The sequence below is a fragment of the Ascaphus truei genome, chromosome 8 (genome assembly GCF_040206685.1).
Source record: "Ascaphus truei isolate aAscTru1 chromosome 8, aAscTru1.hap1, whole genome shotgun sequence".
NCBI classification, from domain to species: Eukaryota; Metazoa; Chordata; class Amphibia; order Anura; family Ascaphidae; genus Ascaphus; species Ascaphus truei.
In genome coordinates, this window is record NC_134490.1 from 73,594,052 (window position 1) to 73,618,038 (window position 23,987).

Sequence of the window (23,987 nt, forward strand, 5' to 3'; positions counted from 1 at the left end):
ACACTGTTCTGTGTATAATACAGATACACACGCTGTTCTGTGTATAATACAGATACACGCTGTTCTGTGTATAATACAGATAAACACACTGTTCTGTGTATAATACAGATACACACGCTGTTCTGTGTATAATACAGATACACACACTGTTCTGTGTAAAATACAGATACACGCTGTTCTGTGTATAATACAGATACACACTGCTCTATATATAATACAGATACACACGCTGCTCTGTGTATAATACAGATACACGCTGCTGTGTTTATAATACAGAAACACACACTGCTTTTTGTATAATACAGATACACACATTGCTCTGTGTATAATACAGATACACACTGCTCTATATATAATGCAGATAGACGCTGCTGTGTGTATAATACAGATACGCGGTGCTCTATATATAATACAGATACACACGCTGCTCTGTGTATAATACAGATACACGCTGCTGTGTATATCATAGAGATACACACACTGCTTTTTGTATAATACAGATACACACATTGCTCTGTGTATAATACAGATACACACTGCTCTATATATAATGCAGATACACACATTGCTCTGTGTATAATACAGATACACACACTTTTCTGTGTATAATACACTTACATGCCCCAAAACTGGAACAACCTACCAGAGACTCTCATATCCACCACCAGCTTAAGTTCTTTCAAATCTAAGGCTGTCTCACACTTTAATCTGGTCTGTAACTGTTTCATAAGCTCATAATATATATTTTCTTTAACTGTGCATGCAATGTCTTGTATATAAATGTATACCTTGTTCATTTATGTAACTGTATTTGTAACCATGTATTATTTGTTTTACTCTGTGCCCAGGACATACTTGAAAACGAGAGGTAACTCTCAATGTATTACTTCCTGGTAAAATATTTTATAAATAAAATAAATAAACATGCTGCTCTGTGTATATTCCATATACAGTACATCATTGCTGTTTGTATAATACAGATATACCCTGCTCTATGTATAACAGATATATGCTGCTCTGTGTATAATACAGATACCCACACGCATCTGTGTATAATACAAATAAACGCTGCTCTGTGTATAATGTATGTACATGCTGCTCTGCGTATAATATAGATACACCATTGCTTTTTGTATAATACAGATACACACTGCTCTATGTATAATACATATACACACGCTTCTCTGTGTATAATGTATAATACAGGCTGTCAACGAAGGGAGTTAAACATCGGTCAAACTGTTTGAGATTTTTATATATATATATATATATATATATATATATATACATACATTAATATATATATAATGGTTTTACCCTTCATGTCCCCTCCAGGATCAGACTCAGATATGCGATCGGTGGAAATACTGTCGCACAGCGAGTTTAGGACCTAAATTTGTGCCGTGTCACGTAGCAATCCTACTAAACGCCCCTCCATTTTTGTGGATTTGAGAAAAAAGCCACAGCAGGATTCAGAGGGGGGTTATACAATAAACTATGAGTGTACCGATCAGGGCACCGTCCATAAAACTCCCATCGTCTACAGTAGGAGTTCCGTGCCGTAGTGTCCCGATCAGCACTATTGCAGCTTAATGAAAAAAAGAGAGACCGAAAGCGAGAGAAATAAGGCCACAGAAAGAGTCATCATTATAACAGCGCGATTATTTACCTGTACCGCGGACGCACTTTAAAACAGAGAATTCGGATTCTGCCTTTTAAGGAAATAATTGGTGGGGTTTGATACTACAGACGGACACACGCAGTAACAGAGTAACAAATACACCTGTGTGCTTGGAATATATCGAATAGGAAAGACAAGAAAGGTATTTTTGTTACGTGTTGGTCAGAATGTTTTTTGTAAGCTTATAATAATAAAAGCCCCATGATGAAGGAGCCGTCGTGTGGGATTGTACGCATGTGTAATGCCTGACAATGCTATGTGAGTGCAAGGGAAATAGTAAGAAAGGGATAGAGAGGAAGGTGGAAAAAAGAGAAAATAACAATAAAATGACCAAAGAAAATGAAAGAGAAAAAAAAAAGTAAAGAGAGGCGGAAAAAGAGAATGAAAGGAGAAGAAAGGAGAAAAAAGGAGAAAAAGAAGGAGAGCAGAAAGAGCAAGAAGCCGGGTAAAACGAGGGGGAAAAGTGGGAAGACCTGTTAGGAACACAGAAAAAGGAGAAATAAAAAAGGAAGATAAGGAGTCAGAGGAGTCAAAAGATACAAGGCAGAAATAAAAGAGAAGACAGGGGGGGGGGCGTCACAAGATAAAGTGCATACAGTATAAAAGCAGGAGAAGAAAGTGAAGAAAGAAAGAAGACAAAATGAATATAGGTAAAACGAGAGAAGAGAAGAAGTGAGAGAAAAAAAATATATATATATATATATATATACTCGGAGAGGAAGAGAGAAACAAAGGGGTGAGAGAGAAAATTGAAAAAGAAAAAAAGAAATGACAGAGTAGGCTGTGTTCTGCGCTTACCTGCAGGATCTGGGGCACAGCTGCTGTCTGCTCCTGTCTGCTACACTCCCTCTCTCCCCTTTTGGGTTCTGTACAACCCCCTACCCACCTCACAGGAAGTCGCCCGAGTTTTTCTCTCTGAGATGATCTGGGGTTTAAAATAATTTGAAGAAACAAGAAAGTGAAACATTGTACACCAGAGAAGGAAGAAGAAATATATGTGTGTATATCAGAGGTAGCTCGCTGTGGTCCCTGTGAGGGTTTTAGGGTCTGCAGAATAATTGCCCTATCACCTGCGGGGGCTCATTTCATGCGGACTCTGAGACCCGCATTTCCAAACTTTTAACATCTTTTCTTGTAAATGTTTTTTAGGTTTATAGATTCCTATTCTATATACTAAAATGCTATCAAGAAAGGCAGAGACCCCCAAGATGGGTCCGTCGCCCACATAAGGGCTGATGTCCCTCAGAGAGTTTAGGAGCCCAGTTGGCCAGCTCTCCACCCCCCCCCCCACACCTCGAGGCATTAGAAATTTAAACCCTGCGCTCACTCGAATCCAGCACTAATTTTCTTTTCCCCACCCATCCCTTTGAGAAATGTTGTGTTATGTCTAACCATATCTTATTAATCTGTCATCAGATCCATCGTCACAGCTTCTGCGGAACTGTCAGGGCAGTCAGCTTAGGGACATCGTGAGACATCCAAAATGAGGCTCCAATATATGTGGTCGGGTTTCAGATGACGGTCCCCCGACGAGATTGTGCAGGCCAGAGGCGCAGGCGCATGCGGTCGGGCTGTAAACCTGACACAAGTCTTAGGATGAAAAAAGTGAACCAGTAATCTGCGCTCAGAATTGTGATATTAATACTTAATATATTGAAAAACCAGTTCCCCAATTAAAGTGAATTAAAGTGAAAAATGATATGAATAAACTATAGTGATTACAAATATTTTAAACCAAAATAGTGCTGTGTAGGTAAATCAACAAGTAAAAGTAATATAAACCTATTAATAATCAAATAGATTTGTGAGGAGGCTACTGCTGCTGGTCACAGCCACGACTGTCGAGGCCACCAAGGAGCTCCCAGATGCGAGCTTTAGGAGGTTATCTGTGTTGGGCGAGCCCGCTGGGCATGCACTTGCCTATGACCATGAAGGAGAAGATTTGACCGGTAAGTATGTGGACATATAGACACTGCTTCCAGGGTTTCAAGATTTGCTAGTCAAGGTAGGGAAAAAAGGCGAGAGTAAGGATAAGGATAAGAAAGAGAAGCGGGTGCCAAGGACCTTCGATAGCTGCTTGCAGGCCTTCGTGATTCTAGCGATTTTGTTGGGGAAGAAGTCCCCTCAGTTATGCCAAGACCTACCTGTATTTAAGTATCTGAATACCGTGTGTAGGGTGTTTACGACATTTGGTATCTCTGCCTGGTGGAGGTATGATGAGAAGTTTAGGTAGAATATGTCAGCTCACAAATAGCCACAGTGAAGATTCAAAGATATGGATGTCAGGATGTCGCCCATGACACCACAGCAGCCCTCTTCCTTTCATAGCAGGATCAACTGCCTTCTGCATGCTGGGCAATCAGATATCTAGTTATAAGAGATATGCTGGATATTCAATCAGGGTAAGTAGGAAGTTACATACCGTTTCAGGAATGTAGGCTATTCAGGCCAAAAGGGTTTGGGAGGAGCGTGAGCAAGTAAGGAGAATCCAAAGTAGGGTGACAGCACCATTGAGCATCGCTGAAAAGGGGGAGTGGATCGAAAGGTACCCCTTTATAGAGGCAGCGCAGACGCTAAGGTTTGGCGTTACAGTGAGATTATGGTTTCCTTTGTTTGAGTCAGAGGGCTAGGAAGTTGAAGTCATCATGAGACCACTGGGAGGTAGTGAGGGCTAACCTGGCCTTGGGTGAATTGTGGAGCCATTTGTGGCCCCTCCATTTGCTAACTTGAGGGGGGTCCCTGTTGTGGGGAGTTACCAAAAAGGAGCCGGGCTCATATCGTGCACAGGCATGAGAGAGGCTTGGTGCCGGACTGTTAGTGAGGCCCGCAGCTGGGGAGAGCCGGGGCCCGGTGGCAACGAGAGGAGCGGCAGCTGGACAAAGAAGTTCCAACTGCTTTGTCCATCCGCCGGGCTATGGCTCTCCCCACCTGCAGGCCTCCCTCACTGTCCTGCGCAGGGCCTCTCTCTGACGTAGGCACACGCACCAGCATGAGATAGATGTAGGCCCAAATAGTGTGGGAGAGGGGAATCCCAACATGAGGCCCGTAGCAACCTGGGGGAGAGCCGGGGTTCCAGAGGCCTGAGACCATCCCCAAGGTAAGTGTGTTTTGTATGTATTGGGGGGGGGGTGGGGTTTTTTTTGTGTGTATTTGAGGGGTGGGGGTTAGTATGTATTTGGGAGAGTGGGGGGATTGTATATGTTGGGAGTGTTTTCTTTTTACGTGTTTGGGGGTGGGGGGGGGGGGTGTATGTATTTGGGGGGTATATATTTGGGGTGGGGGTTTTGTTTGTATGTATTTGGGGTGGGGGTGGGGTTTGTATGTATTATATTTATTTATAAAATGTTTTACCAGGAAGTAATACATTGAGAGTTACCTTTTGTTTTCATGTATGTCCTGGGCACGGAGTTATAACAATACACGGTTACATTAAATGAACAGAGGTTATACATTCAATTTACAGACATTTCATGGAAAGTTAGAGATATGATTATTAGCGTATGTAACTTTTACAGACAAGATTAAAATTGTATTAGGAGAGGTAGGATAAGCCTGCAATGTGTTAGAAGAGGCCCTGCCTCAAAGAGTTTACCATAAATTAGGCCAGGTAAGGTGGAAAATTGGGTACAGGAGATAAAAGGGCTGGTGAGTTTCAGATTGAAATAGAGCAGCTTTAACATCACCAAACATCAGCAAACGGCTCACACCCTTTGGCTGCCCTTCGACTGCGCCAAAGGATTTCCACCTTTGGGGCAAAGCATTTGGGGGTGGGATTTTTTTTGGTATGTATTCGGAGGGGTGGGGGGGGGGTTGTATGTATTTGGGGTGTGTAGGGGGGTTTGTATGTATTTGGGGGGTGGGGGAGTTTGTATGTTTTGGGGGGGCGGGGAGTTTGTATGTATTTGGGTGGTGGGCGGTTTGTATGTATTTGGGGGCTGGGTTTTGTATGTATTTGGGTGGTGGGGGGTTTGTATGTATTTGGGGGTGGGTTTTGTATGTATTTGCAAGGTGTTTTTTTTTTTAATTAAAACCAGAGACAGAACATGAAACACAGACAGAGTTCAGTGCACATCCGGTGAAACCTATACACGGTACAGTGCCTAAATATATATGTATAGATATCTATTAAATAAAATGGTCTTTTAGTTTAACATTTTGGCCAAAGTGTTGTAAGCCCCTGAGCCACTACACGGCAGACCACATCTCAATATTGTGGTTATTTTGGGGGTTCAATATGAGCTTGCAGGTGTCCTGTATGTTTTACAAATCTTGTTCAGCTGGTCTTAGCTGATTGGAGGGTGGCTCTTCCTATCTTGTTGAAGCTCACCCCCTCCCACATTTAAATGGTTAAAAGCTCACTCCATAGCATCTCCCACTCTCAGGGGAACTTGCTTGCTTGCAGTATGTTTGTGACAAATCTAATAGAGAGTGCTTTTCCTGGTAATGTACAAGTTAATAAAAGCTTCAATCAGACTTAGAACTTTGCAACTAATTTTGACAGATTTATTATAAATCATTCTTCCTGGTAATGCACAGGTTATTAAGAATTTATATTAGTGTTAGGGACCCTTGAGATGTGGTCTGCTGTGTAGTGGCTCAGGGGCTTACAACACTTTGGCCAAAATGTTAAACTAAAAGACCATTTTATTTAATAGATATCTATACATATATATTTAGGCACTGTACCGTGTATAGGTTTCACTGGATGTGCACTGAGCTCTGTCTGTGTTTCATGTTTTGTCTCTGGTTTTAAATATATATCGCCATGCTCAGTAGCACTCCTCTGTGACACCTATATGCTTATATATATGTTGTAGTTATTTTGGGGGTTCAATATGAGCTTGCAGGGGTCCTGTATGTTTTTTTTTTTAATTTTATTTCCAGGGGGGAAGGTGCGGAATTATTGTGGGGAGTTTGTGTGTGTGTGTTCGGGGGGGGGGGGGGGGGGCAAATATTGAGTGAAGGTGAGGAGGGGGGATTGAGGGACCGGGATTCAGTGAGAGGGGGGTAATTAATGGAGGGGGGAGAGTGAGAAGAGAGGAGGTGTAAGAGACGGAGTAAGGATGAAAGAGGGGTGAGGGGGGAGAGAGTGAGGAAGAGAGGGGGTAAGAGTGAGACAGGGGAAATACATGGGAGAGGGGGGGTGATAGAGGAGGGGAGCTCACGGGGTGTGAAATGGGGGGGCTCGCAAGACCGCCAACATGGGGGGGTGGGGGGGGCTGTTGAAACTCTCATCCTGGGCCCTGGGAAATCTGTTGCACAGAACTCATTGTCTGAGCAGGCAGTCAGACAAAGGTATATATATGTAAAAGAAGAGTTAAATAACTGACCCTATAAGAGATCTATGTGTTATTTCTGAATGTTATTGATGAACTTATACTGTATGTGCTCAGTGCCCAGAATCCATAAGAATCGTAAACTACAAGATGATCTTTGAAATTACCCGTGATGAAATAATATTGCTGAACTTAATATACTGTTGAAATGGATTATATATTACTGAAATGGACTGGGGGGGGGGGGGGTCTGGAGAAGAATTGAAGGCAATGTTCTGTTTCCATTTTGTCTGTTCTGTTATGTCTTTCGTGTCCATTTTGTGTGTAAGAATGCGTGTGTGTTGTGAGAGACATTCGCTCACAGTAGATTTACGACTGTGCCTGAAGTAATGCCCGAATTCCTGGTATCAAGAAGTACTTGATACCTATAGAGCCAGGGTGGGCAACCCTGTCGCCATTCGCCACATGTGGCGAATTGGCAGTGAAACTGTGGCGAATAGAGCCGCTGGGACTCTCTGTACGGCCCCCTCAACCCCCCTCCCTCTTCCCTTGGTAGGGAAGGAGCGCGCTCCAGCGGTGAGACGCACTCTCCCCCTCCCTCCTTACTGTACCGGCAACCACAGGGAAGGAGAAGCAGCAGCCGTAGCACGGAGAAGCAGCAGCCGTAGCACGGAGAAGCAGCAGCCGTAGCACGGAGAAGAAGCTCTCTCTCCTCCTCTCAACACTCCCTCCTTCTTACTGCACCGGCAGACTCAGACACAGGAGAAGCAGCATTGAGAGGAAGCTCTCCTCCTCCTCCCCCCACCCCCCCTGCTTAAAGCACCGTGACGTCGGCGCCGTGACATTGACGTCAGTGCGTCGCGGGCGATTGGCCCAGCGACGTCACTGCCCCGCCTCCAACCACCTCCCCCTGGCTCACTTCGCGCACGCTGGCTCGCCTGCAAGTCCGTGCAATCGCGCTGACTGAAGCAGGCGAGCCTCAGCGTTAGCGCGCCTCCGCTCTCCCCACACCTCTATGGCCCGGGCCTAAAGCACCGGCAGACAGACACAGGAGAAGCAGCATTGAGAGGAAGCTCTCCTCCTCTTCCCCCCACCCCCCCTGCTTAAAGCACCAGCAGACAGACACAGGAGAAGCAGCATGGAGAGGAAGCTCTCTCTCCTCTCTCCCCCCCTGCTCCTTACTGCACTGGCAGCCACAGGGACAGAAGAAGCAGCACTGAGAAGCATGCTCCCAGACCAACCCCTCTCAGGCTGCCCAGATCTCTCCCGACCCCCCCAGGCTGCCCTGACCCTCCCTTCTCGCTCTGCCTTGACCCTCCCTTCTCGCTCTGCCCTGACCCTCCCTTCTCGCTCTGCCCTGACCCTCCCTTCTCGCTCTGCCCTGACCCACCCCTCTCGCGCTGCCCTGACCCACCCCTCTTGTGCTGCCCTGACCCTCCCCTCTCGTGCTGCCCTGACCCTCCCCTCTCGTGCTGCCCTGACCCTCCCCTCTTACTCTGCCCAGACCACCCCCCCCCACAGCTGCACAAGCCTGCCCACACCGGCACCCACCCTGCCCCCCACGTCTGCTGCAGAGTTACCCCCTCCTGTCGCCACAGTTCCCCTGCCCAAGCCTCGCGTTACGCACCCTCCTATGCGCCCTACGCATAGGACGGGGGGGGGAGGGTGCTTGATGATGAGGGGGACTGCTGAAAGGGACTGAGGGAGATCAAGGGTGCTGGGGGGGAGATGATGATGATCGGGTGAGGTGATGATGATGAGGGTAGTGGTGGTGGCATGAGAGGAGGGTGAAGAGGGGGGTGAATGGAGGAGGGGGACAAGGGGGGTGAGAGGATGAGCGGGGTTGCGGTCGGAGAATTTATAAACTTGTTCAAACAGTGTGTGGTTTTTAAAATTTTCGCATGTGCAACATAATACCTCAATTTTTACATGGTGTGGCTATTTTCACTTCTAATTCACCACACCTGTGGCTACATTGAAAAATAGATTGCCCACCCCTGCTATAGAGAGCTGTTTTAATCCAGTTTTAACCAGGTTTTAATGATCTGTAAGATGATTGGTTTAAGAATTAAGGAATGGTTATTACATTCTGCATAGTTACCTATTTTAGGCAAAGGAAATCAAGTTTATATAATGCCTGCTTGGACACTCCCTAGTAGAGATTCTCATTGACTTTTGAATGTGCATGATCATACTCTGTGCTGTACTATGCAATAAACTACTCATTATCTACGACCCGTGTTTGTGAGTTTGCAAACAACGACACCCGGTAGCACTGATTTCTTTATTTATCTTTATTGGTATCAAGATTGATACTGGGGAGAAAGTTTCTAGGAATTGAGGAAGAAAATTATGTTTCCACGCTGAAGCAGCTTAAGTCATTGGTTGGGCATCTGGCCTTTGCTTTTAGGGTCCTACCAATGGACAGGGTTTGTAATTGTAGGCTGGTGTTGGTGTCCTCTGTGGTAAAGCAGCCTCATCATTCTGTCAGGGTTATGAAGGCTATGATGAGCGACCTGGCAGTTATTTCTTGAATCTTACAAAAGGTTGTAGCAGGAGATTTCGAACAGAGACCTCCAGCTGTTTTCAGATGCATCTGGATGCTGGCGCTTTGGTTCATATTTTTGTGTGCCAAGCAGTGGCCACAAGTATGTGTGGAGGCGCACCTGGTCAGCAGTGTAACGTTTCTGGAGCTCTTTCCAGTGGTGCGGGAGATTGAGCGCTGGGGCATTTACTTTAGTAACAAAAGGGTGCTCTTTCAATCTGACATTACGGAGGTGGTTTTGGAAGTCAACGGGCTGATAACCAGTTCTCCACGGGTTGTCAGATTCCTCAGGAGCTAGTTCCGCTTTGTTTAATTGCTAAAATCCTAACATCCAGTTAAGGGCTTGGCAAGTTCCTCAGGTGGTGAATACTATAGCTGATTTTCTGTCTCGTTGTATAGTTGAGTTATTCCGGTGCCTTGAGGTGCCCGTAGACCAACGTGGTTGGCTACATTTGCCATAAAATACGTGAATGAGACCGCAGTCACCGTTGTAGATAAGTGTACAGGGTGGAATGACAGGTGCTAGAAGGGTATAAGTACAGTATTAACGGTGTTGATCAAAGAGTTGATCAGAAAGAATCCCCTTATATAAAGCACTCAAATGTCATTCATATTGTAGAGAGTAGACAACAAATGGTCCTGCAGTAAATTACTGCAAGTCTGTCAGGTTGACCAGAATCACCGCGGATATCAAAAAATAATAACATTTTATTAATTCTACATAGATGATTAAAAACACATATGCATTATTAAAAATCCCTATTGTGGCTGATATGTATAATAGAAATTAAATAGGTATGATACCATAAATCACCATATCATGACTCTCAGGAGTAGCAACTGGTCTTAATGTCTTTAACCAAAGGGTTGCAGACAAAACAGTATATATTCCAATCAGGCAGCAGATATCGAATGTCAAAAATCACAGTAGATGTTGTGGTCTCTGACTGGGGTATAGAATAGATTGTTACTATGAATCATTTGTGAATGAAATGTTCATAGGACAAAATCATATAATCACGTTATCACTATAGTGTATAGATACAAGCATTTGCTTGTTATATTCTTTTGGCTATCTCCAGAAGGTAATAATGGCCTGAATGTCAAAGTATCACATCTATATCGCCGCGGTGTGTAACATCTATGGCATAGATAGGTGAATATGCTCAATTGTATACAGATGGTCACCAAAACCGCTATAGTGTAACAGTAGGTATGTAACAATATATGTATAGTCTACAATGATATAACGTCCCTCTATCGTATCAGTAAGTACAGGTTATGCTGGAAAATGGTACAGCCAAGTAACGCTGGTAATTTCACATGTAACCTGTCTTGTCCTGAATATCTAAGAGACGCTAAGCTGCCAAGTGTGCCGCTTGGATCAATACAAGCCTGCTCGTGATCCCAGTTGCTGAGAGTCGCCACTCGAGTGACGTCACCGCTGTGACGCCCTACGTCCCGACGCACGTTTCACGTGTCCACCACGCTTCTTCAGGGGAGGAGGGATACGTATCTGATATCCCCGGTGGTGGTTTTATACCCTCAGACAGGAATAAATGATTCTATCCCAGTGCCACGATAGGCGGGATAGAAGCCAATCGGTTCGCATCCCCTACAAGGGGGTGGAGGGAACCCAGGGAGTATACATAAACGGATTAACCTCTTAGATGTCAAATTGTACCTGTATAGCCACGCGCAGGATGTGGAGAATAGGAGAGGTGGGTAAGTATATTATGAGAGTCTCATCATTCGGCTATTGAACAGAAGTGGCCACAATTGCGGTATTGGTACTAAATTAATAAATTCAATAAATTTATATGTGTGTGTGTTTATTTGGCGTGTTTACATTTATTATGTGTTTGTAAGTGTTTAATTGTGAGTATTAGCTACTATAGGCATATATTTAAAAAGGGGGAATAGTGGATATATGTAGTATGCTATTCACCGTGGGACAATACAGCATGTGGGATGGATAGAAGAATATACCAATTGATTGGAAAGGGATTAAATGGGTTAACCAGTGTAGGAGTGTGATTCACAAAAGAAAACCTGCCCCTAATGGTCAATGCAGGTCTATTAAGTTTTATATTTAAATAAGGTGTGTTATGTGTAATGTACTGTGTAGGAATGAATGATTGTATTTTGCAAAATAAGGTAAAAATATGGAAGACCTATGTTTGGTCAGTGTGTTGCTTGATAGCTTCTGTAAACACATCAGTGTAAAGAAAGTGTACAATAGTAAAATGTTGTCCACATAATTAAATAAGGCACCTAAAAACAAGAAAATTAAATCGAAAAATCAATAGATGGTGATAACAGAGTGCTAAGTAAATGCAGTGTAGGAATGTGACTCACAAAAGAGGACCTGCCCCTAATGGTCAATGCAGGTCTATTTAATTTATGATATTACATAATATGTGTTATGTGTAATGTACTGTGTAGAAATGATTGAGTATATATTGCAATTGTAGCCCAAGAATGGAAAACTGTTAGTTAAATACACAATAATCCAATTGATCTAAATGAACAGGGAAAAAATGAACCCTTCGTTTAGGCCATTTGGTGCCAATGTTTGCAACTGGAATATCCACCGACTTTCCTGTTGCAACAGTCGTTGATCCCAGTTACCCCCTCTTTGGTCTCTGGATATGTGTTCTATTCCACAAAAGTGCATCACTTTGGTATCACCTTTGTGATGTTCAATGACATGCCTAGCAATTGGGGTGTCTGTAGCATTGCGGACATTGCCAATGTGTTCCAAAATCCTCATCTTGAGGGGTCTGTGAGTCTTCCCTACATACATAATCCCACAATCGCACGTCATGAGATAGATTATACCACAGGTGAGGCAATTGATAAAATCTTTTATCTTGAATGTGACAGAGTTGTTAGAGCTCTTAAATTGTTTGGTGACTGTCATAAAGGGACAGGCTTTGCATCTGGCACATGGAAAAGAGCCACATGGTTTTGTACCCAGCCATGTTTTTGTCTTAGTCTTATCAAAATGACTGTGAACAAGCCTATCTTTGATGTTCTTATTACGTCTATACCCTGTAGTGGGTATATCTCTGAGGACTTTGCATAGATCAGAGTCACCAAGCAGGACATGCCAGTGTCTACGGAGGATGTTCTTAGTCATTTGAGATTGACTGTTGTATGTTGAGATGAATCTAATAACATTCTCTTGAGGCATAGTTTGTTTGGGTGCCAAGAGTGCTGTTCTTGGGGATGACAGTGCCCTATAGTAAGCTCTTTTGATAACTTTCTTACTATAACCTCTGGTCTGAAACCTGCTGGTCATGTCTTTCGCTTGTATGTTGAATTCTTTCGTGGAGGAACAGTTTCTGCACAGTCTTAAAAATTGTCCTACAGGAATGTTAGTTGTGACATGTTTGGGATGGTGACTATTGGCATTTAAGAGACTATTAGTCGAGGTAGGCTTTCTATAAATGCTTGTCTCAACAGTCCCAGCATCAGTCCTAGATATGGTGATGTCTAAGAATTATATCCTGTTTTTGTCAAACTGGGTAGTCAATTTCAAATTGAAATTGTTGTCATTTAGACAATCAATAAAGGTATACAGGAGTGTCTCTGTACCGTTCCATATCAGGAAAATGTCATCAATGTATCTGACCCACAACTCAACATGTTCAGTATAGATTTCCATCTCTTCTATGAAGACCACCGCTGCCTCCCACTAGCCTAGATATAAATTGGCGTAGGTGGGAGAACATGTGGTCCCCATAGCTGTACCCTGTATTTGGTGATACAGGGTGTTGTGGAAAATGAAGAAGTTGTGGGTCAGTACATAATTGAGTAATGTGAGGACTAGATTGTTATGTGGTGTACAGTCTGTGTTTCTCGCTTTTAGGAAATACGCCACAGCATCCATACCGAATTGGTGAGGGATGCTGGAGTACAGCCCCTCCATGTCTAGACCAACTAGAATAGAGTCAGAGTTCAGATAGACACCTTCTAATTTCCGCAGAACATCAGTTGTATCTTTTACATATGATGGTAGAGTCTCAACGAATGGACGTAAGACTCCATCTAGATACACACTCGTGTTAGCTGTAATATTACCTATGCCTGAGACTATAGGTCTTCCCGGTGGAGGTCTTTTATCTTTATGAATCTTAGGCAGATGGTAGAAGGTTGCAATTCTGGGTGTCTTTGTCATCATGAAATCATATTCTTTTTTACCGATGAGTTTTTCTTCTAGACCTAAATCTAATATCACTTTCAGTTCTTTCAGATAGGACACAGTGGGGTCTGTTTTAAGTATAGAGTAGCATTGTTTATCAGAGAGGAGACATTTGGATTCCTGTATATAGTCTTCCTCATTGAGAATAACAATGTTACCCCCCTTGTCTGATGGTTTGACTATAATGGTCTTATCTGTGTCTAAGTCTAAGTCTCTCAGAGCTACTCTCTCTAGATAGGTCAGATGTTCCAGTTAAGGGCTTGGCAAGTTCCTCAGGTGGTGAATACTATAGCTGATTTTCTGTCTCGTTGTATAGTTGAGTTATTCCGGTGCCTTGAGGTGCCCGTAGACCAACATGGTTGGCTACATTTGCCAGCATCAATTATGGAGCCCGAGATTGGAAGAGTGATTGGTTTGGTGAGGTGATACTTGTGGCCCACATCGGGGCCTGGAGAGAGTGGTGTGAGTTCTTGTTGGGATTCAATGGCTATTTGGGTGAGGAGGACCAAGTTGGCTGCATGGTGGCCTTGCTTTGGTCCTTAGCTGAAAAGGGGGTATCTATGTGTTTTATTGAGAAGTTGGCAGGGACATCATTCTTTTTTATGCTATGTGACTCTTAGGATGTTACAAGAGCTTCCCTGGTAAGTGCATGCTGTTGGGTTTGAAGAGGAGGAGGCAGTTAGGAATAGGAGACACAGTATTCCTGGGCCTCCTTTCTCGGATATGTGTAAGGTGTTGGTGTGCTTTTCAAATGTTGAGGTTGTGTTATTTAGGACTATGTTTGCATTGGCTTTCTTCTGAGCCTTAAGAGTTGTAGAGTTGATCCCAGACTCTGGTGTAAAATTGAGGGGCCTATAATGGGGTGAGGTTTTGTTAGATCAGACAGTCTGAAGATTTTTGATCAGGACTGGAGATCTAAAACTGATAAGTTGGGCAAGGGTGTTTGGGTCTCTTTAGCTGGGATTGAAGAGAGTAATATTTGTTGGCGCTTATATAGTAATTAGACACATACACATTTTATCATCATCTTCTGCACTTGTCGATCCATTGTTAAATGAAGACCTCCCAGGAACCATGGTTGCAAACCTTTACTCTCCAAGTTGCACCAACACATTTCCTATTTGAATTCTCCCATCTTATTTTTTGTCATCTTGATCTTTTGATATCTTTGTCCAATAGTGGTCATTTCTCCTTGTTATATTTCCGGCCCACTGACATTTTATTTTTTTCACCCTTGCTATGTTACACGCTCTTGTTTGCATTGAACCCATTCATAAATTTCCCCTGTCTCTGGGTAATACCCAGCAAACAACTCTTCATAATTCTCTGCATCTGAAGCTTCTAAATTTGCTGGCCAAGGTAGACATAATTTTCGACTTCTTCGCTTCCATTTATTTTGATCTTTGTGTAGGTTTGAATCAGGCAGGGTAAATATAAATACTCAATTGATACTTCAAGGGTTACTTTCAAAATCACCAGATCTTCCAAAATCACCTCATGACAGGAAGGTAAACATAGTGTAATACTATCTTTACTATTTAAAGCACAAGATTATAAACAATCATAGACATGTGGGCTTGAAACAGACATGTAAAAGGAGGCTGGGGTTCCAACACAGCTCCAGTGGACACTTCACACGGTCCTTGTTGACTCTTCACGGACACAGAGTCCCTCCGTCTGGTCGGTGTACACCAAAAACGGGTTGAGGACGTCACTGAGATGGTTCGTAGCTGTGTTTCTTCCCCCGGAACTCCGATCACCAAAAGTCTTAGCCCTACATGTTTCACTGCTGTTGCAGCTTACTTGGGGGCTCAGCGATGGACCATCTCAGTGACGTCAACTCAACCTGTTTTTGGTGTAGGACACGTTCTGTACACATTTACAGCTGGAACGGTTTGTTGTTATTATATTTGGACAAAGAGAAGAAAAAGAATCCCAGATAAATGAGCACTCAATACCCCGTAGTAATGGTAATTATGTAAGAGTTATGAATGACTTAAAACTTAATACTTTATTGTAGTAACTTAAAATAAACGTGAGCAAATTACAGTGAAATACCACATTTTATCCAATTCAAAAAACTTAAAACGTCACCAGGGTCTTGCAACCTTCTGATAACTAATATATCTGTGTATCAAGTAGATGGCTACCCACCCTTCTTTGCTTACTATGAGTATCAGTGACTGCAAAACCCTGCGGTCACTGAGTGTATATACTAGGGTATATTCCCTATGGCAGTGGTGGGCCACATGATATAACCTATGGACCCACACATATATGGTCACAGACATCGCCCCCTCAAGTCAGCTTTTTAATGCCGGCACACGAACGAATACTCCCCCACTCTTTACACTGGGAGCTAGTGATTAGCACAGTAGAGGAGTGTGACAGTATTTATGTACCCGGTAACTGTGCCTTTTTAGCAGGTACCATACTTGTTTTTATGTCCTGTACCTATAAAATTCAGCTATGCCTTCTGTACCAATTTCTGCCAGTGGTTGAAGCTCGAAATCTTCAGCTAAAGGTGAAGAAAGAGAAAGGTCCCACTGGGGTACCGAAACGTCGGTTTTTGTGTCTTCTATCAAATATAGAAAATGTATGATTTACTTACCTGCGTGCTGTCCCTTGATGTCGTGTTGCAACCGGTATCGTATGGTCTGTTATTGCTTTATGGGATAAGCACCAAAACTTATTTACTTGCAAATGGTGTGCCGGCTGTGCATTGGATTATATATATACAGTATATATATATATATATATTTATATATCTTATACTATATTAGTGAAAGCACTGTATGTTTGCCTGCCTGCCTGGATGTCCGGTGTCCCTAGGGGCAATCTCATTGGTCCCTTGGCCCGCCCGCCCCCGCACACCTCTCATTGGCCTCACACACTCACACCACCCCCTTGGCCCGCCCCCCACACCTCTCATTGGCCTGAGGCGGAGTGACGGGCCAAAGGTCCAAAAAAATAAATAAAAAACACACACACACACACCTCTCCCCCTCCCCACTCCAAATCACCTCTCCCCCCTCCCCTCTCCAAATCACCTCTCCCCCTCCCCAGCGGCATCACCTCTCCCCCTCCCCGCTCCAAATCACCTCTCCCCCCTCCCCAAATCACCTCTCCCCCCTCCCCAGCGGCATCACCTCTCCCCCTCCCCGCTCCAAATCACCTCTCCCCCTCCCCGCTCCAAATCACCTCTCCCCCCTCCCCAGCGGCATCACCTCTCCCCCTCCCCAGCGGCATCACCTCTCCCCCTCACCGCTCCAAATCACCTCTCCCCCTCACCGCTCCAAATCACCTCTCCCCCTCCCCGCTCCAAATCACCTCTCCCCCCTCACCGCTCCAAATCACCTCTCTCCCCTCACCGCTCCAAATCACCTCTCCCCCTCCCCGCTCCAAATCACCTCTCCCCGCTCCAAATCACCTCTCCCCCTCCCCAGCGGCATCACCTCTCCCCCTCCCCAGCGGCGCTCAAACTCAACTCTCCCCCTCCCCAGCGGCATCACCTCTCCCCCCCCCGGCGGGGGAACGCAGCTGCCACGCGGCGCGTAAGATGGCGGACCCCCTTCCTCCCTCGCGGCGCCGAGTCAGACGATGGCGGCGCCCGGAAGTACAGGTAGGTGTCGCTCCCCCACCTCCGGCACCAAACGGAACTGAGAAAGGGCGCATCAACTGAGGTGTGTGTGTGTGTGTGTGTGTGTGTCACTGTCCACTGCCCCCCCCTCCTGTCCACTGCCCCCCCCCTCCTGTCCACTGCCCCCCCCTCCTGTCCACTGCCCCACCCTCCTGTCCACTGCCCCCCCTCCTGTCCACTGCCCCCCCTCCTGTCCACTGCCCCCCCCCTCCTGTCCACTGCCCCCCCCCTCCTGTCCACTGCGTCCCCCCTCCTGTCCCCCCTCCTGTCCACTGCCCCCCCCCTCCTGTCCACTGCCCCCCCTCCTGTCCACTGCCCCCCCCCTCCTGTCCACTGCCCCCCTCCTGTCCACTGCCCCCCCCTCCTGTCCACTGCCCCCCCTCCTGTCCACTGCCCCCCCTTCCTGTCCACTGCCCCCCTCCTGTCCACTGCAGGAAATGCAGGGGGAGGAATCCATGCCTTTGAGGCGCCCCCCCCTGCCTTTGACGCCCCCCCCCTGCCTTTGACGCCCCCCCTGCCTTTGACGCCCCCCCTGCCTTTGACGCCCCCCCTGCCTTTGACGCCCCCCCCTGCCTTTGACGCCCCCCCCCCTGCATTTGACGCCCCCCCTGCCTTTGACACGCCCCCCCTGCCTTTGACGCCCCCCTTTGCCTTTGACGCCCCCCCCCTGCCTTTGACACCCCCCCCGCCTTTGACGCCCCCCTGCCTTTGACGCCCCCCCTGCCTTTGACGCCCCCCCCCTGCCTTTGACGCCCCCCCCTGCCTTTGACGCCCCCCCCTGCCTTTGACGCCCCCCCCCTGCCTTTGACGCCCCCCCCTGCCTTTGACGCCCCCCCCTGCCTTTGACGCCCCCCCCGCCTTTGACGCCCCCCCCTGCCTTTGACGCCCCCCCCGCCTTTGACGCCCCCCCCTGCCTTTGACGCCCCCCCCCACACTGACTGACGCACACACAAACCCTGACTGACGCACACACACACGCACACACTGACTGAGGCACACACTGACTGTGTGTGCGTCAGTTAGTCTGTGTGTGTTTGTGTTTCTGCCTCAGACTCACTGACGCGCGCGCAAACACACAGTGACTGACGCACACACGCTACATGAAGCTGTAAAGGAGGGAGGGAGGGGGGGGACTGGATTGATGTGAATGGGGGACAAACAGAGAGAGGGGGGAGGAGAGAGGGAGGAACGGGAACATTACATCCCGGGCAACGCCGGGTCTCTCAGCTAGTTTATATATATAAATATATATTTATATATATATATGGAAAAGAAGAAAAAGCGCCCGATCCTGGTGTAATATCGTTGATAAAAATGTCATAAACTTGAACATAGACAAATAAAAACTCAAAAACATCCGAAGTTTTTGCACGTGTTATGAGTAAAAACTCAAGCTCTAGCATCAAACAAGAAACTGCTACACTTGTAATTCTCCCATGATCATCTCATCATGTGTCCTCCCGAATGGGTGTTGCCACTTGGAGAGTCCTCCGGCAACCAAAGGCAGGCCCGTAGTGTTCCGAATAGGAAAAGTTCCCAACCTCCAGAGCAGAGTACACACTCCTAGGGGAACCTGGCCACACGTGAGCTCAGAGAAACTCTCCTCTGTACGTCCACTGTCAAGGACAGGACATCACTGCTTCAGCACGGTCTGTCGTCCTTCTTCTTTCTGGGATTCAAACACAGGCAGTGGTAGCAGACTCCGCGACCACCGTCCAGCGGGTCTAAGGAACTGTGCCAGCCTCTCTTCTTTAGCTGGGGAGCACTTTCTCTGTCCCTGCTCTGGGGCAGCAATCTCTCTCTGGCTCACTGTCTGGCAGCTTCCTGTGTCTTTTAAAACACTCCAAAAGAAGAAAGTGTGTGCTCTCCCAATATATATCCTTTAGTATTCAAAATCGATGGTATCCCTCTGCTGCTTCCACTCTCTCGTGATCAGCGGGGTTAGACCGGAACACATACAAAACAAACGACGCGCAAAAGAGAAAAAACCATCAGTCAAAATAGATAAAACCTTTATAAATTGACTCAAAATAAATTCACATACTAATTCACATAATAAAAGGATCCTAATAGACCCAGATGAACCACACAGCCCAAGCACTAAAAGGGGTTCCCATCTCCAAAACCCCACAGAACTATAGATGTAATGTCCCAGGGTGAAGCTACAGTTGATATAGCAGCTTACTATGAGGAGGGGAATGACCCGTGCGAGGCTGGGGGATCCGCCGCTGGTTGAGCTCCTGTCGTCACGCCACTCTCCACTGCGTGATGACGTCACCTCTACGCGTTTCACGTCATGTGACGCTTCTTCAGGAGATATGTCCAACTACACCCATTAGCTGCTTTGAAGAAGTCATTTTGTCTGAGAACATAAAAACTGCTGCTAAAGAGCCTCTGTCTCCATCTGTGAGTCCCTTGGATAGTTTTAACCCTAGAAGCTTGGGTCTTCAATGTGCTGCTGAATTTTCTCCACCTCTTTTAAAACACTTCCTTGTCCAGTTAGACCAGACTGATTAGCTGCAGCTGATCTAGCTACTCTATGGAAGATTAACTCTCTGAGAGCTGAAAAGTCCCCTAGCTGCCCTATTCCAGCACCTATGGGACAGTGAAGATTGCATGTATTGCATGCCTCCTGAGGACATGTAACTTGCTGGGAAGATCCTCAATCCCGCAGTGACATAGCAGATAAAGTGTACTGTAACTATTTACATGTTGGGTTAGCCTGTATTTATCGGCGCACTGTTATCAGGCAACCGAGAGAAGCTCCAATCCACACCAGTAACATCTCCACTCCCTCTGCACTGAGGGGAGAGGGAGAGTGAGCTTCTGGGATGGCCAGTGGTTGAGGGCTGCAGGGTGAAGCACTATTGCCCACCAATGCCCTACGGCTGAGGTCTTCAAGTCCGGCACCCCGAAAAATATTGACTAGGCCCGTGGACCATTCCCCGGTACAGTGCAAAGATGTGCACCACAGCTGCGAGATTTCCCGGTGCCGCACTGTAGGACTCGGACACAGACGTGCCCCCAACAGAAGGTTCTCTTGTGGGTGCACAAATCCCCTGGTGTGAATATAATAAAACTTAAACATATTTCTTTCTGTCACCCTTACACATTCACCTGCTCTTCAACGGAGGGCGATGTGCAGACTGACACCGAGGTGTATTATAGCTGCACTAATAGGAGAATTGGTAGGGGCTCTGTACCGAAGGGAGGAGACGTACAGTACACCTCCAAGGAACTGCTATGTAAAGCAGATGAGCCAATAAACCTACCCACATGACGTTTCAGTGACACTATATTAAAATGCCTTAAAGAAGTGTGCAGCAAGGAAAAGGATTGGCCTAATATTTGCACTACTCACAAAAGCATATGCCTTATTTAACCCCTTCAAGGCATTCTCACATTTTTCAGTAGCCCATGGGACAATAATTACATATATTCTGTGTAGGTACCTGCAAATTTGGTTACGCCTTGACGTTGGCTGCAGGCTTATAACGCTTTGCCCAAAGGGTTTAACGACAGTAAATAAGCCTTATTCATGAGATCACTATTTTATTTTAACCTAATTGGTAGGAGCGCAGGAATCGTTCTTTTTGTTTTTCTATATGTAAGGCCTATCTTTTTACCAGCAGCAAACTTCTATAGGGAGGAGCGCGGTATTATGTACATGCTTCCATATATATCTATACCTTTATCTATCTATATAAATATATATATATATATATAGATAGATAGATAGATAAAGGTGTTTTCACTGGACAGCCATGCAGCAAAACGAGAAAGCACAGAAAGGTAGTAGTTAAAAAAAAACTGTATTGAAGTACGTGGCACACACCAACGTTTCGGTCCTCACAGAGGGACCTTTCTCCCTTGAGAAGTGCCACATACTTCAATACAGTTTTTTAACTACTGTACTACCTTTCTGTGCTGTCTCATTTTTGCTGCACGGCTGTCCAGTGAAAACACCTTATCTATCTTACCTCAAGGGATAAGCACCAACATCTACGCCAACTCCACGTGTGTGTCAACTGCCTTACTGATATATATATATAAACAAAGAAAAGACTGCGCTTATCAGGAATATTTAAACACTAAAATGACTATATAACTGTAATTTTAAGCAGTATAGATATGACACAATGAAAGATTGACTATACACTTGTGTTAAAATAAAAAATGTATATATATATATATATAGCTAAAAGTTTGAGTTATTCCTAAACATGCTAAAAAATATATTAAAAAAATAGTGAAAATGTTGACCTATTGATATTAAGCTAAAAATGCTAAAAAAAAACCTATTTCAAAAAAATCATATAAACACAATATATAAAAAAAAAGTGTATTGAATAAAAAATTGAAAAATATTTTTAAAATTGAAAAAAATAATTATTTAATAAAAAATAAAAATGAAAATGAAAAAAGAGTTCAAGAATAGGATCTGGCAGCTCTCCGCAAGGACCAACGACCTCCCAGGAATCTGCGAACAACAAGAAAAGAAAGCGCCCGATCCTAGTGCAACATGAAAAATACACTTTTAATAACATTTAGTAGGTCCAACAATAATACACTCACAAACGAATAAAAAGTTAAAGCATGTAATGAGTATACTCATTCGCCTCCGCGTGATAATGTAGCTCCGTCTGTACACCGCTCTTTTCTTTGGTGAAGTTTCAGCTTCTCCAGGCTGTCCTCCGACAGGTACAGGAACTGCAACAGCCTCTCCCACTGTGACCCGGAAGTCCAACACACCCGCAGCATGAACCGGGGTTGCAAACCCATTACCTCCCATCCGGTTCATGGAGAAGCTGAAACTTCACCAAAGAAAAGAGCGGTGTACAAGCGGAGGCGAATGAGTATACTCATTACATGCTTTAACTTTTTATTCGTTTGTGAGTGTATTATTGTTGGACCTACTAAATGTTATTAAAAGTGTATTTTTCATGTTGCACTGGGATCGGGCGCTTTCTTTTCTTGTTGTTTATATATATATATATATATATATATATATATATATATATATATATATATAATATATATATATAAATATACATATATAGCCAATAAAGAATATCACTTGTGATCACATTCACATCTTAGACAGGTCTGCAACCATGCCTTTGATCAATTATCACCTAGCATTCAGTGCTCCCACTGCAGCAAGGGATTCTGGGAAATGACATGCAAATGAGCACACAATGTGTCACCAAATGCATCGCCGTTCACACAGCTTTTAAGCACAAATGGGCTCCATGTGACTGGATTTTCCAGGAAAAAGGTGACACATTGTGTGCTCATTTGCATTTCATTTCCCAGAATGCCTTGCCGCATTACTAAATACCATAAGGCATAGGCTTCACTGCACAGCCCCAGGAAGAAGATCCCTCTGGGGATTGAAACGTCGGATTTTTGTGTCTGTTTCAATACATTATTTTGCTGACTTACCTCTGTGTCAAAGAGTCTGTGCTGTGTCTCTTTGCTGTTCTGCTGGATGGTAACGTATTCTTCACATTATTTATGAGACTAGCACCAAGGCTTTCTGGATATCTACATTGGAGTGCTTGACACTGACACACACACACACACACACACACACACACACACACACACACACACACACACACACACACACACACACACACACACACACACACACACACACACACTTTCTCCTCCTCCTCGGGAAATATTAATGTATGCTCATTTGCATGTCTTAGACAGGTCTGCAACCCCGCCTTTCACCATTATCACCTAGCACTTCCACTGCAGCAAGGGATTCTGGGAAATGACATGCAAATGAGCATGCAGTGCCATCTTTTGCTTCAAAATCATAAACATGGTTCCATATAGGCTTATGCTTGCTGCATGGTCACAGTTTTGAGCACAGCCAGGGTTAAGATGCAAAGCCAGCAAACCCACCCACAGACAGACTGTTTTGACCTTAATGGGTCTCCTCAGTGTGGGGTTGGTTATACTGGCTATGCAAAAAAATGAAGAAAGGGATAGGTTTCACCATACTTAGTTAAGTTATGGTGGGTAAAAAAAAAGTGACAAAAACCCTCCACAGCAAAGCATATAGCAACTGTAAATATTACTGTATGTTCATTTACATGTCTTAGACAGGTCTGCAACCCCGCCTTTCACCATTATCACCCAGCACACAGCACGTCCACTGCAGCAAGGGATTCTGGGCATGTCATTTCCCAGAATCCCTTGCTGCAGTGGAAGTGCTGTGTGCTGGGTGATGATGGTGAAAGGCAGTGTTGCAGACCTGTCTAAGACATGCAAATGAGCATACAGTTATATTTCCATTTGCTATATACTGTACACACACACACACACACACACACACACACACACACACACACACACACACACACACATCTAAACATGACATATGTTGTTGTATTATTGGTAAGCATAGTGTTAAAACTACATTCAAATACTGTTCTTGGTCCTCTGATTTTTTTCTCTTTATTTGGATATGCCCCCTTGGAAAAGTAGGTGAGGATCAGTGTCTTACGGGTACTACGCAGTGACAGTGACACACTGAGGTTACTGTGTGTATAGTAGTATATATTCCCTATGATTATCAGGCAGTGATAGGGACACCCTGTGGTCTCTGTGTGTATTGCAGT

The 23,987-nt window shown here is 45.0% G+C and overlaps 1 protein-coding gene across 1 annotated transcript in view; it reads right to left on the minus strand.

Moving 5' to 3' along the window:
• CD4 (CD4 molecule) overlaps positions 1–2,607 on the minus strand; it is a 62,482-nt gene extending 59,875 nt beyond the window's left edge. Inside the window, exon 1 of the mRNA XM_075612648.1 lies at positions 2,480–2,607. The gene's annotated coding sequence lies outside the window, so the exon portion shown is untranslated. The remainder of the gene's footprint in view (positions 1–2,479) is intronic.
• Between the last annotated feature and the right edge of the window lie 21,380 nt (positions 2,608–23,987).